This window comes from Crocuta crocuta, unplaced genomic scaffold, assembly GCF_008692635.1.
Source record: "Crocuta crocuta isolate KB4526 unplaced genomic scaffold, BGI_CrCroc_1.0 scaffold134, whole genome shotgun sequence".
Lineage (NCBI taxonomy): Eukaryota > Metazoa > Chordata > Mammalia > Carnivora > Hyaenidae > Crocuta > Crocuta crocuta.
Genome location: NW_027530183.1, coordinates 2156866 through 2171345, shown reverse-complemented (window position 1 = coordinate 2171345; position 14480 = coordinate 2156866). Strand labels below are relative to the sequence as shown.

Here is a 14480-nt window from a genome sequence, read left to right as displayed (position 1 = left end):
ATGAAGGAATGACAGTTTATTAGACCCTAATTAGATCTGGGCCCCCTACTCCCTAACAATTCATGCCCCCACATGACTTATGGTGAGCNGGGGGGGGGGGGGCGGAGAAAGAAAGAAAGAGAGAAAGTGAGAGAAAGAGAGAGAGAAAGAAAGGAAAAAATGGAAGGAAGGAAAGGAGTGGGGAGAAGGAAGAAAGAAAGAAAGGAAAAGAAAGAAGGAAGGAAGGAAGAAATGAAAGAAAGAGAAGAGGGAAAGACAGGTAGGCATGCTAAACTTTAATTAAGTTCAGTATGGTCTTTTTGTCCCCACTATGAGTAACCCAGCGAATTCTCAGCTTCCCCCTCTATAAATATGGGATTAAAATACCTCCCTGGAAGATTCAGTCTGAGCATCAAATGAGAATGAATATAAAAACACCTGCACAGAGAAAGCACTCAGTCACCTATTAATGGTCACTTCCTTTTATCCAGACGACCTAATGATCTTGTATTAAGGCATTCCAAACTAATATGGGATGGTTGAATAAAACGGGTAAAATGAAATATTTTCTTTTCCCTTTCTAAGTATTCTTTTGTCCCTCCAACTTTTCTGTCTTCTCTCCCCTGCCTTGGATACAGTCAGCTTGGAGCCAGGGTCGGGCTGTGCAGGTCAGGAAGCAGATGGGGCAGGACCTCCTGTGTGAAAGTATCCAAACTTTGGGTACCTCTCAGAGAGTGTTTCTTCTTACCTTGTAAGACATTCCGTTCAAATAGCTCCAAAGGGAGATCATAAGGCTTATTGCTTTCTAGAAGCTTCCAGTTTTACCCTTCCAGGTAACTCGAAGAACTTAAAACCAGTGAAATGACAGAGAACTACCTAATGCTGCTCGGCCCTAAGTACTGATTTCCTGCCAGCTCTTGTCAAAAGTGTAGTATAATTTTTTTTTCAGTTGCAAACCCAAAGATATTCAGCTAGTGATCAGCAAAAGTGCAAGAAAACTTGTTCAATGGGGTTTCAGACCCTGCCAACATTTGACTGTACCTTTCTGTCAAAATCAAAACTAGCTTCATCGAAATCCGCACTTTTGCTTTGCTCACATCCACTCACCCTGCGTTTAAACAACCAGTATGCTACTTTCAGTGTTATGATTCTCTGAATGAATATGTTATTTATTGCTATAAATAAGCTGACGCCGTGGCTCAAAAATTAGATAGCCACTATTTCACATAGTCTCCCAGTGAAATAGAACACCTTGCTTCAAAAAACTATGCTGGGGGCTCTCTTGAGAAGGAGGAGTAACTGCTAATGGGTTTTGAGGGGAGAGGATGATGAAAATGCTGGTTCCACACACTGTGCACTTTAAATAGGCGAACTGTAGGATATGTGAATTTTATCTCATAAAGCTGGGGGGCAGGGTGAGGAATGAGGTCCAAACCACCAAGACAATTTATCATTACTGGTTCACAACCTGGAGTGAACAGAGAATGGATGGATATTTTAAAGGATAAACTTTAGCTTCCTGTAGGTAGATCTATAGATCCTGTATTCTACAGAGATGATAGCCATTCGGGTTTTTTAATTTTCACTAAAAAATTGTGACCCTATCCTACAGTAAGTAACACAGAATAAGCCTTCCCTCTTGATATAACCTTTATCTGCTGCCAAACTTCTATCAAAAACTCCTGATAGACAGAAATACAGAGTACTTAAAGAACATGAGATTCATTCATTCCTCTAAAAAAATCTAGACTGATCCCTGAATAAACCCCAAACCATCAAACAGCAGCATGTATGACCATAAGGTCTCAGCATCCAACAAGGGTTTCTCCTAACACTTAGGGTAAGGAAAATTGCAACTACAGCAAACAGCCCTAGGAAATGCATTATTGCGTGGACTACCTAGACAAGCACACAGGATGCTCTCCTCTCACTCCCTTTCTTCAATCCCCTCAACATCTTCTCTAACACAGGACATTTCCCTCAGAAATGAATGCCAGGAAAAGCTTTTCTAAGGAGCTGGTATGTATCCATCCCCCTTTATCCTCACTGAATTGTGTGACTAATCATCCCTTTTCATTGTGGCTTCCAGGAGGCAATTTTAATTTGCCTAGTATCTGTCCAAGTCCATTTTAACCTGCTTCCCTTTACTCTTGATTGTATTTTATTTTCCACTTGTAGTACTTAGGCTCACCTCAAATGCTTCATGGAAGCTTACTAAAAATAAATGCAGAGACAGATTTTAGTGCTAAGTGTATTTTAGTAGCATCTTAATACAAAAAAAAATGTGTTTCCTAATCTTGCTGAATACTCAGGTTTGGAACAAAGATAAGCAATACACATTTGTTACTATAAGTCTATTTTTTCTAAAAGTGGAATGAGCGTTTATATTTTTACTATTAGGCAAGAAAATAAAACTAGGCAACATTACAGTTATTGTTTTTAACTGCTATATTTACATTTTGGTCTTATATGTTTTCTGTATTGTTCTAACTTCTTCAGTTAGAAGTTTCTAATGAGTATTGTAATATGCTGGTTAATTCTTTGAAGTCAATCACTAAAAACCAACTATCCACAGAAAAAAATTACAAAAGGGAGCTCAATAACTCTTTAAGAAGCCAACCATCCAAAGTTAAAGTTAGAGAAAAAATTTATTTCCTGAAGATAAGAAAAATACATAAAATATATTGGTTAATCCCTTTAAAAATACTAATATCAACAAATTTCTCTCCCACCTTGTAGTAACTTCCATGTTCAATAAGTTTTTATTCATCCTACATCAACTCTTGTTTCATACATTCGGAGAGAGGCAAGAGTTTCACGCACAGGCTCTTAACACACCACCAGACACAACACACCACCAGACACAAAATCCGTTGTTACCAAGACATGGATTTCTGAAAACCCGCTGTGAATTCCCAGTTTGTATTTCGCACTCGTTTTTCAATGAAACTGGGAGGAACTAACTAAAATCTAGTCATCTCAATTGAACAGTTTTGTATTTTCTACCAAATATACATGCAATACCCACGGACCATTCAGGCCACACGACATCCCCAATAGCTTCCCCAGTTACTCACTCGGGTTAACAGTGATTCAGCTGGACCGAGGGCTTCAATCTCAGGGTCCGTGTGCTCAGAGGAAGAGCACTAACAACCATTTATATAAACGCTGAGCTGAGTGAGCCAGACCTTCCAGCACACCCTAGGGAAGCAGCTCCTAACAATGGTATCAAGCATCTGTCCCGCGCTTTCTAAATCCTGAAGAGCTTTTCCAAAATCTCCCAGGCTCCTTTCCAGGTTGCTTCCTCCCTGTGACTCCGAAACCCTGCGGGATGGTCCAGGACTCCCACTTCCCTCCTGCGGGTNGGCCTGGAAAGGCGCCCGCCCCAAGGCGCGGTGCAGGTCAGGGGCCGCAGGCAGCGGGTCCGCGCGGCCAGCGGGGCGAGAAGAGCGCAGGCTGCGCGGACGCGGGCTCCGCCTCGCTGTCTGCGGGCTGCAGACTGGGAGAGGGCCGGGCGGCGGCTCCCTCCGGATTGGCGCCCGCAGGCGGACTGAAGGAGTGGCGCCGCCCGCCTGGCCGTCCTAACCGCCTGGCGCCCGAGACGAGGGAGCTAACCGGTTCCGTGTGCGCTGGGCTGGACATTGGATCGGACCGCCACCCTCCTGCGGGGCCGGGTCACGGAGATGACCGTCCTGGAGAGCGCAGGGTTAAACCCAAAACTGCCGCCCCCAGGGCTTGTACAAAGTGGACTGTGGCAATTAGCCCTGTAATCACAGGGCGCTACCCAAGCTGATCAATACCTTCTCCGGATTGGGTCTCTGTCCGGCTCCCATAAACACCAGGGCACGCAAACACCGAGGGGTTTTTCTGTCACACAACGTTCCTCACCCAGGGAGCAAGTAGGTAGCTATTGAAAGAGTTTCTGAGAAATTAGGTGCGTGCGCCCCAGGACAATAAATTCAGGAACTGAATCTAAGGGGGAGGGGAGGCAGAGTTTTGAATGAAAGTATTACTATGAACAGTTTAGTTGTAGTCTTCACACTCTTGTCATAAACACTTCTCTGCAGCAGTGTTCGTGTGGAAAAGCAGGGAAGTGCGCATATTCAAGAAACAGTTTGGTTATCAGGCTTTATGAGTGTGCCAGTTGCATCTACCCTTGGAAATTAGTACTTGCAACTGTTTTCTGGTTTGCATTTACAAACAAAAATCATTATTTAAAGCAACACTAGGAATTACTGTGAATTCTTCACCCATTACTAGAATCTTAAGCTATGGGGCACCTGGCTGGCCCTGTTGGCAGAATATTGGACTCTTGAATTTTAGGTTGTGAGTTCATGCCCTGTGTTGGATGTAGATTCTACTTTTAAAAAGACAAGTTTTAGCCAGGAAGCTTATATAAGAAATTGACTTGGGGCACCTGGGTGGCTCAGTTGGTTGAGCCAGGACTCTTAATATCCGCTCAGGTCATGATCTCTGGGTGGTGGGTTTCTGTGGGTGGAGCTGTTAAAGATTCTCTCTCCCTCTCCTCCTGACCCTCCCCAGCCTGCTCTTTTTCTTTCAGAAAATAAAAAGAGAGAGAGGGAGGAATTGATTATACATAATTTTTAAAAGAATATTAAAAATACCGCATTGTATATTTTAAAGGATTTTAAAGTATATATTCCTGATGTGCCCAAACATTTGGGTGAAGTTGGTTTTTTGGATTAATTTTGAGTCCATTTAAAGATGCTTAAAGACCCATATACAAATATATTTGTCACATTAAGCCAAGGCTGAGAAAAAATTTTCAAAGCTGGCTTTTGATAACTGCAAATTTAAACACACCCTCTAAAGAACAAAACTTTACTGATATCAGTAAAGATTTAAAAAATTGCCAGCAAACTCTGAAGGCAATTCCAAGAGGGGAATTATAAAAATGGAAAAAATACACATGAATTTGCATTTAAAAAGCACATAAAAATACAGAATAAGAAGTTGAATATAGCATTCTGTAATTACATAAAATGAAAACAAACTAAAAATATATACCTAGAAGATAGCTGGCAATACAAGAGAGTGTTATTTTTCTGGGTTGTGACATTACTGTTCTATTTTTTCCTCCTATTTTATTGTAATTTTTTAAGTTTATTAAATGCAGATATGCAACCTTTATATTGGAAAAAAGAATTTTGTTTAAAAGTAAAATGAATCAATGAAATGTCAGTGTTTTAGTCACTAAAACGTACATATAAAGACAATGACAATACTTAGAGTCATAACCTCACCTAAAATACAGCTAAAAACCCACCAAAAGAATAAAAATTTCCTGCCTTGTTTTTAGTCTAATTTTTAGAATAGTTCGACTTTTCCATATTGCTATGTCAGTGTATGTGCTAGCTAACGTTACATTAATTCCTAATCTCCCTCTAATACTCTCTAAGGATCCACCCAAAAACTAAGCTTTAAGGGCTATCTCTATCCCACTCAGAAGGAAGTAAGAGCAGGAAGCTTACCTTTTGTAAACTATTCTCCAGAAGTGATTTGCACCTCTTCCTTACTTAAGTGGAAATTGTGGAGGGAGAGACTCATAGCAATCTGCTGATTTCTCTAAGGCTGATCATTGACATCAATTTGTCTGATAAATTCGGATTAAAGCCAACATTTCATAAATGTATTGCATTGTTAAGAAATGAGTCATTTTAGCTTATAAGTTAGCATTTTATTTTGGGCTAATCATTTTCTTTTTTTTTAATATTTATTTTTAAGGGACAGAACGTGTGTGTGCATATGCAAGCACGAGCAGGGGAGGGGCAGAAAGAGACGGAAACGGAATCTGAAGCGGTCTCTGTGCTGAGAGCAGACAGCCCAACGTGGGGCTCAAACCCCACTCCAACAACCTGGCTGGAACTCATGAACTGTGAGATCATGACCTGAGCCGAAACCAAGAGTCACTGGCTTAACGGACTGAACCACCTAATCATCCCTGGGCTAATCCTTTTCAAATGCCCTGTCTTCTCTTTTGGTGTTGGGAAGTTTAGGTCACAGAATATAGGGAGGGAGGAAACTAAAGATGACCTTCCTAATTCACAGATGAGTCACCCTGTCGAAAGGAGACCAGTTTACACAAGGTCAAAAGTTAGGGTAAATGGGGAACTCACAGCTTCTAAGACTACTGTTCTCTGCCCTCCACCTCATAATCTTCCTTTTTTATATTACCAGAAAAAAGCAATTGCCCAGTATTTATAGAGCCTGATATTGGGATTCCCACTAAATATGTTCTCATTCTGGCACTTTGTCTTTTTTCCATTTAACTAAACTTGTTTTTCTCTCTTGTTGTAATATCAAGCAAGACAGGGAAAAATGACTTGTAGGGGTGCCGGGGTGGCTCAGCCCAGAGCCCACTTCAGATTTTCTGTCCCCCTCTCTCTGCCCCTCCCACTGGTACACTCACTCTCTTTCAAAAAGAATTGTTATCACTGGTTAGCACTCAATAGATGGTAACTATTATTATTTTGTAAACTACTACACTGTAAACTGCAAACATGGTTCCTTGTCATTTAATATCTTTCTACAACTTTATAATTAATATCTGCATGGTATTCATTTGTTATATACCATAATTAACTTAACTAGCCTTCCTATTAGTCACAAAACATTCTTGTAGCTATTTTATTGCACACGTCCAGATAAATTCCAGAAGGTGCATTGCTCAGGCCAAAGGTATTGCTTGTTTTAAAATTTTTAATACAAAAAAAATTTTAATACATATATCCAGATTTCCCACAAAATTATTTGTGCCAAATTTATAGTCTCCCCAAAATTCAAAAGGTTATTTGTTCTCCTAAGCTCTCACAAATACTGGATGGAATAATAATTTTAATCTTTTTAAGTTTGATAGATGACAGATGTCAGTGTTTTAATGTACATTTCTTTGACTTAGAGTAAATTTTTTTAATGTTTAATGATCATTTGTGGTTTATCATGAATGTTCTATGTAAGACCTTTCCCCATTTCTCTCTATTGATTTCTTAGGCTGCAGAAAGGACAGTCTCTGATGAACATTGATCCGCTGAACTCTCTCCAAGCTAACTGAAATCACAGTCAGTCGTATTTTACGAGCCTTGTGATCAAAACACACAATTATCAAAATTAAGATTTCTTTACAATCCTAATTGAAAGCTTTGGGACCATCTGGAGTCCACACCCATGAAACATACACTGAAGATCTAAGTGGGCACTGGCAGGAGTGAGGTGTTACCTTATGCTTTTGTAGGCAGTATGCATGGACACAGACAGATAGGGAAAGTGACCTCAGATGAAGGGAGCAGAGAAATGCATTCATGACCACATGAGCCTCACTTCTTTTTTTTTTAATTTTTTAATGTTTATTTATTTTTGAGAGAGAGAGACACACACACACAGTATGAGCAGGGGAGGGGCAGAGAGAGGGAGACACAGAATCTGAAGCAGGCTCCAGGCTCTGGGCTGTTAGCACAGAGCCCAATGTGGGGTTCGAACTCACGAACCACAAGATCATGACCTGAGCCGAAGTCAGATGCTTAACGGACTGACTCACCCAAGTGCCCCTTGCTTTTTGAAAACTCCAAAAATAACTGAAAGTTTTTCTTTTTTTCTGGGGTGCAGGTAGTAATAGTCTTTTTCAATAATCACACCAGTGAGGGACTTGCCTGTATGGTTTTCACAAAGGTATCAGTGCTTAATGGAATGTCAGCAACAGACACAGGCAAAGGATACATATTCATTTAATGTTGATTAAGGGTATGGCTTATTATACAGAATGGCAAACCAAAGCAAAATCAAAAACAGTATTTTCATTAAAGGAACAAATTTTCTGGGCCTGTAATTCCATGAATCAGTCACCCTACTACCACAGCTCCCACATAGTCCTATGAGAAGCTCTCCTCATCCTTCTCACAGATTTTTAATGCCTCCCTCACCTTTCCCAGCTACCCTAAGCTCTCAGTCTATTTGCCAGCCTGGTCACCAAGTGCAAGGAGCTGGTGAGGGCTCAGTACATTCTTTAATGCTTACTCCGAGGTGTGAACTTCTCAGGATCAATTTTCCCCTGGTAAGTCCAGGTTTCAGACAGGGTTTATTTTATGGACATGGGGGCATTTGGGTTACGGATATAACATCTGTAATGGGTCCAAGGTATATTTATTTTCACTACTTCCAAGATAAAGCAAATAAAAAACAGTGCAAGCAGTGATGTACACCATGCTCCTCTGTGAAGTCCGTGACAGAAAGGTCAGTCTGTAATGGCTTGAACACTTGTGAGTAAGTGAAGGAATGGAAACAGGGTATAGGTAACTCTTCCCAAAGGTTTCACTGTAGCAAGAAGGTGAGAGAAAGGAGTATCCCTTAAGGCCATCTTGAGTTCAAAGAATATTTCTTATTTGATTGGACAGGCCGGAATGTGTGTGCATGCCAAGATGACAAGTCATAAAGAAGAAAAGGTGGTTAACTAGTATAATTCCCTTAAGAAGGAAATGGAAGTGAAATCTAGAGGAATTCACATTACAAAAGAAAAGGAAACTTTTTTTTTAGTTGTGGTGGAAGGAAACGGAGTCAGGATGAATCCTCATGCAGATGAATGTTCTCATTAGGGAAAAGAAAGAAAATGGGGGAAAATGTACTTTCTCTCCTAAGTTGGAAGATCTGCTGAAGGTACAGTATGAAAAGGAAGACCAGGGATTTGAGAAAATGATAAACCCTGGAATAGAGCTGTATTCGTTTCCTATGACTATAACAAAATACCACAGACGTAATGGCTTAAGATAACAAAAATATATTATCCTACATTTCTGTAGGTCAGAAGTCCTGATTGGGCTAAAATCAAAGATGTCGACAGGTCTGCATTCCTTTCTGGAACCTTTTCCAGGTTCCAGAAGCCACCTACATTCCTTGGTGTATGGTCCCATTCCTGTAGCTTTCAAGCCAACAAGAGCATTGCTCTGCCTGTGCTTCTGTTATCGTATCTCTCTGTCTGACTCTCATATTCTGCCACTTTGAAGGACCCTTGTGATTACACTAGACACATGGGATAAGCCATGATAATCTTCTTATTTTAAAGTCACTTGACTAGCCACCTTAATTTCATAGGCAACCCTAATTCTCCTTTGGCAGATAACCTAATATATCCACATTCTGGGTATTAGGACATGACATCTTTGGGAGGCCATTATTCTGCCTACCACAAGGCCCNAAGATTTAAAAAATTGCCAGCAAACTCTGAAGGCAATTCCAAGAGGGGAATTATAAAAATGGAAAAAATACACATGAATTTGCATTTAAAAAGCACATAAAAATACAGAATAAGAAGTTGAATATAGCATTCTGTAATTACATAAAATGAAAACAAACTAAAAATATATACCTAGAAGATAGCTGGCAATACAAGAGAGTGTTATTTTTCTGGGTTGTGACATTACTGTTCTATTTTTTCCTCCTATTTTATTGTAATTTTTTAAGTTTATTAAATGCAGATATGCAACCTTTATATTGGAAAAAAGAATTTTGTTTAAAAGTAAAATGAATCAATGAAATGTCAGTGTTTTAGTCACTAAAACGTACATATAAAGACAATGACAATACTTAGAGTCATAACCTCACCTAAAATACAGCTAAAAACCCACCAAAAGAATAAAAATTTCCTGCCTTGTTTTTAGTCTAATTTTTAGAATAGTTCGACTTTTCCATATTGCTATGTCAGTGTATGTGCTAGCTAACGTTACATTAATTCCTAATCTCCCTCTAATACTCTCTAAGGATCCACCCAAAAACTAAGCTTTAAGGGCTATCTCTATCCCACTCAGAAGGAAGTAAGAGCAGGAAGCTTACCTTTTGTAAACTATTCTCCAGAAGTGATTTGCACCTCTTCCTTACTTAAGTGGAAATTGTGGAGGGAGAGACTCATAGCAATCTGCTGATTTCTCTAAGGCTGATCATTGACATCCATTTGTCTGATAAATTCGGATTAAAGCCAACATTTCATAAATGTATTGCATTGTTAAGAAATGAGTCATTTTAGCTTATAAGTTAGCATTTTATTTTGGGCTAATCATTTTCTTTTTTTTTAATATTTATTTTTAAGGGACAGAACGTGTGTGTGCATATGCAAGCACGAGCAGGGGAGGGGCAGAAAGAGACGGAAACGGAATCTGAAGCGGTCTCTGTGCTGAGAGCAGACAGCCCAACGTGGGGCTCAAACCCCACTCCAACAACCTGGCTGGAACTCATGAACTGTGAGATCATGACCTGAGCCGAAACCAAGAGTCACTGGCTTAACGGACTGAACCACCTAATCATCCCTGGGCTAATCCTTTTCAAATGCCCTGTCTTCTCTTTTGGTGTTGGGAAGTTTAGGTCACAGAATATAGGGAGGGAGGAAACTAAAGATGACCTTCCTAATTCACAGATGAGTCACCCTGTCGAAAGGAGACCAGTTTACACAAGGTCAAAAGTTAGGGTAAATGGGGAACTCACAGCTTCTAAGACTACTGTTCTCTGCCCTCCACCTCATAATCTTCCTTTTTTATATTACCAGAAAAAAGCAATTGCCCAGTATTTATAGAGCCTGATATTGGGATTCCCACTAAATATGTTCTCATTCTGGCACTTTGTCTTTTTTCCATTTAACTAAACTTGTTTTTCTCTCTTGTTGTAATATCAAGCAAGACAGGGAAAAATGACTTGTAGGGGTGCCGGGGTGGCTCAGCCCAGAGCCCACTTCAGATTTTCTGTCCCCCTCTCTCTGCCCCTCCCACTGGTACACTCACTCTCTTTCAAAAAGAATTGTTATCACTGGTTAGCACTCAATAGATGGTAACTATTATTATTTTGTAAACTACTACACTGTAAACTGCAAACATGGTTCCTTGTCATTTAATATCTTTCTACAACTTTATAATTAATATCTGCATGGTATTCATTTGTTATATACCATAATTAACTTAACTAGCCTTCCTATTAGTCACAAAACATTCTTGTAGCTATTTTATTGCACACGTCCAGATAAATTCCAGAAGGTGCATTGCTCAGGCCAAAGGTATTGCTTGTTTTAAAATTTTTAATACAAAAAAAATTTTAATACATATATCCAGATTTCCCACAAAATTATTTGTGCCAAATTTATAGTCTCCCCAAAATTCAAAAGGTTATTTGTTCTCCTAAGCTCTCACAAATACTGGATGGAATAATAATTTTAATCTTTTTAAGTTTGATAGATGACAGATGTCAGTGTTTTAATGTACATTTCTTTGACTTAAATTAAATTTTTTTAATGTTTAATGATCATTTGTGGTTTATCATGAATGTTCTATGTAAGACCTTTCCCCATTTCTCTCTATTGATTTCTTAGGCTGCAGAAAGGACAGTCTCTGATGAACATTGCTGAACTCTNAAACACACAATTATCAAAATTAAGATTTCTTTACAATCCTAATTGAAAGCTTTGGGACCATCTGGAGTCCACACCCATGAAACATACACTGAAGATCTAAGTGGGCACTGGCAGGAGTGAGGTGTTACCTTATGCTTTTGTAGGCAGTATGCATGGACACAGACAGATAGGGAAAGTGACCTCAGATGAAGGGAGCAGAGAAATGCATTCATGACCACATGAGCCTCACTTCTTTTTTTTTTAATTTTTTAATGTTTATTTATTTTTGAGAGAGAGAGACACACACACACAGTATGAGCAGGGGAGGGGCAGAGAGAGGGAGACACAGAATCTGAAGCAGGCTCCAGGCTCTGGGCTGTTAGCACAGAGCCCAATGTGGGGTTCGAACTCACGAACCACAAGATCATGACCTGAGCCGAAGTCAGATGCTTAACGGACTGACTCACCCAAGTGCCCCTTGCTTTTTGAAAACTCCAAAAATAACTGAAAGTTTTTCTTTTTTTCTGGGGTGCAGGTAGTAATAGTCTTTTTCAATAATCACACCAGTGAGGGACTTGCCTGTATGGTTTTCACAAAGGTATCAGTGCTTAATGGAATGTCAGCAACAGACNTCACGAACCACAAGATCATGACCTGAGCCGAAGTCAGATGCTTAACGGACTGACTCACCCAAGTGCCCCTTGCTTTTTGAAAACTCCAAAAATAACTGAAAGTTTTTCTTTTTTTCTGGGGTGCAGGTAGTAATAGTCTTTTTCAATAATCACACCAGTGAGGGACTTGCCTGTATGGTTTTCACAAAGGTATCAGTGCTTAATGGAATGTCAGCAACAGACACAGGCAAAGGATACATATTCATTTAATGTTGATTAAGGGTATGGCTTATTATACAGAATGGCAAACCAAAGCAAAATCAAAAACAGTATTTTCATTAAAGGAACAAATTTTCTGGGCCTGTAATTCCATGAATCAGTCACCCTACTACCACAGCTCCCACATAGTCCTATGAGAAGCTCTCCTCATCCTTCTCACAGATTTTTAATGCCTCCCTCACCTTTCCCAGCTACCCTAAGCTCTCAGTCTATTTGCCAGCCTGGTCACCAAGTGCAAGGAGCTGGTGAGGGCTCAGTACATTCTTTAATGCTTACTCCGAGGTGTGAACTTCTCAGGATCAATTTTCCCCTGGTAAGTCCAGGTTTCAGACAGGGTTTATTTTATGGACATGGGGGCATTTGGGTTACGGATATAACATCTGTAATGGGTCCAAGGTATATTTATTTTCACTACTTCCAAGATAAAGCAAATAAAAAACAGTGCAAGCAGTGATGTACACCATGCTCCTCTGTGAAGTCCGTGACAGAAAGGTCAGTCTGTAATGGCTTGAACACTTGTGAGTAAGTGAAGGAATGGAAACAGGGTATAGGTAACTCTTCCCAAAGGTTTCACTGTAGCAAGAAGGTGAGAGAAAGGAGTATCCCTTAAGGCCATCTTGAGTTCAAAGAATATTTCTTATTTGATTGGACAGGCCGGAATGTGTGTGCATGCCAAGATGACAAGTCATAAAGAAGAAAAGGTGGTTAACTAGTATAATTCCCTTAAGAAGGAAATGGAAGTGAAATCTAGAGGAATTCACATTACAAAAGAAAAGGAAACTTTTTTTTTAGTTGTGGTGGAAGGAAACGGAGTCAGGATGAATCCTCATGCAGATGAATGTTCTCATTAGGGAAAAGAAAGAAAATGGGGGAAAATGTACTTTCTCTCCTAAGTTGGAAGATCTGCTGAAGGTACAGTATGAAAAGGAAGACCAGGGATTTGAGAAAATGATAAACCCTGGAATAGAGCTGTATTCGTTTCCTATGACTATAACAAAATACCACAGACGTAATGGCTTAAGATAACAAAAATATATTATCCTACATTTCTGTAGGTCAGAAGTCCTGATTGGGCTAAAATCAAAGATGTCGACAGGTCTGCATTCCTTTCTGGAACCTTTTCCAGGTTCCAGAAGCCACCTACATTCCTTGGCGTATGGTCCCATTCCTGTAGCTTTCAAGCCAACAAGAGCATTGCTCTGCCTGTGCTTCTGTTATCGTATCTCTCTGTCTGACTCTCATATTCTGCCACTTTGAAGGACCCTTGTGATTACATTAGACACATGGGATAAGCCATGATAATCTTCTTATTTTAAAGTCACTTGACTAGCCACCTTAATTTCATAGGCAACCCTAATTCTCCTTTGGCAGATAACCTAATATATCCACATTCTGGGTATTAGGACATGACATCTTTGGGAGGCCATTATTCTGCCTACCACAAGGCCCTAAGGAAACAAAGAGGAGGCTAATGTAGGGACCCACCGAGCCCCACAGAGTTGGTCTAAAGATGATTTTAAATTGAAGATATTTGAGATGTAGTGGATGCTGAAAGAAGCCTTCTCACAGCTTCCCTTATCTGACTAAAGGCAAGGCCTTCAGAGAGTACAGCAGCCATAAAAAACCCCTCTCAAGGGAACTTCACTGCCGGGAAAAGGACCAAGCACTCACATATGAATGAGAAATTGCATGAACAAACATTGTCACAAATGGTCATACTTTCATTTGTTTCCCAAAAAACCTATTTGTCTTTCCTATAAGTCCTTTGCTCTCCCGTGGAAGACCTTTCTCCTCCCCCCGCTTCACTTGCTCCTATTAAGCTGGTATACAAACCCCATAAACCCTATCTTTTATCCTTTAATCTATTGTCGGCTAACTTTCAGCTCCTTTCCTACTCCACTGGACCTAAATTGGTAGAGGGAAAGTGTGTCCTCCCAGTAGTAATAAGGGACCTAGAGAGAGACTGCACAGCAACTCTAAGGACCCCTAAGATTGGATTCTATAAATACAGCAGCATCAAAGACACAAGTGGGCATGGCTTTGCCATTCACAAAGAATTCTTGCTTATGAATTCCCATTCATAAAGATAAAGAAGTTACAAGGTTGAATAAATTCTAGAATGTGGTTTTGCTAGGTGGATAAAGCAAGAGAAAAATGGAGCAAGGAGTTGAGTGGGTGACGTGATTCATCATAAGAAAGTGAAGCCAGGAAAAGACAGATAGAAAGGAACC

General features: G+C 40.0%; 1 protein-coding gene across 2 annotated transcripts in view; it reads right to left on the bottom strand.

Moving 5' to 3' along the window:
• Positions 1-14480, bottom strand: part of ABCG2 (ATP binding cassette subfamily G member 2 (JR blood group)) — a 139929-nt gene that overhangs the window by 69118 nt on the left and 56331 nt on the right. Inside the window, exon 1 of one of the 2 annotated variants that reach the window (XM_077765127.1) lies at positions 3057-3123. The exons of the other annotated variant lie outside the window; for it this stretch is intronic. The gene's annotated coding sequence lies outside the window, so the exon portion shown is untranslated. Of the gene's footprint in view, positions 1-3056; positions 3124-14480 lie in introns of those variants that run through there. 2 annotated transcript variants of the gene reach the window in all.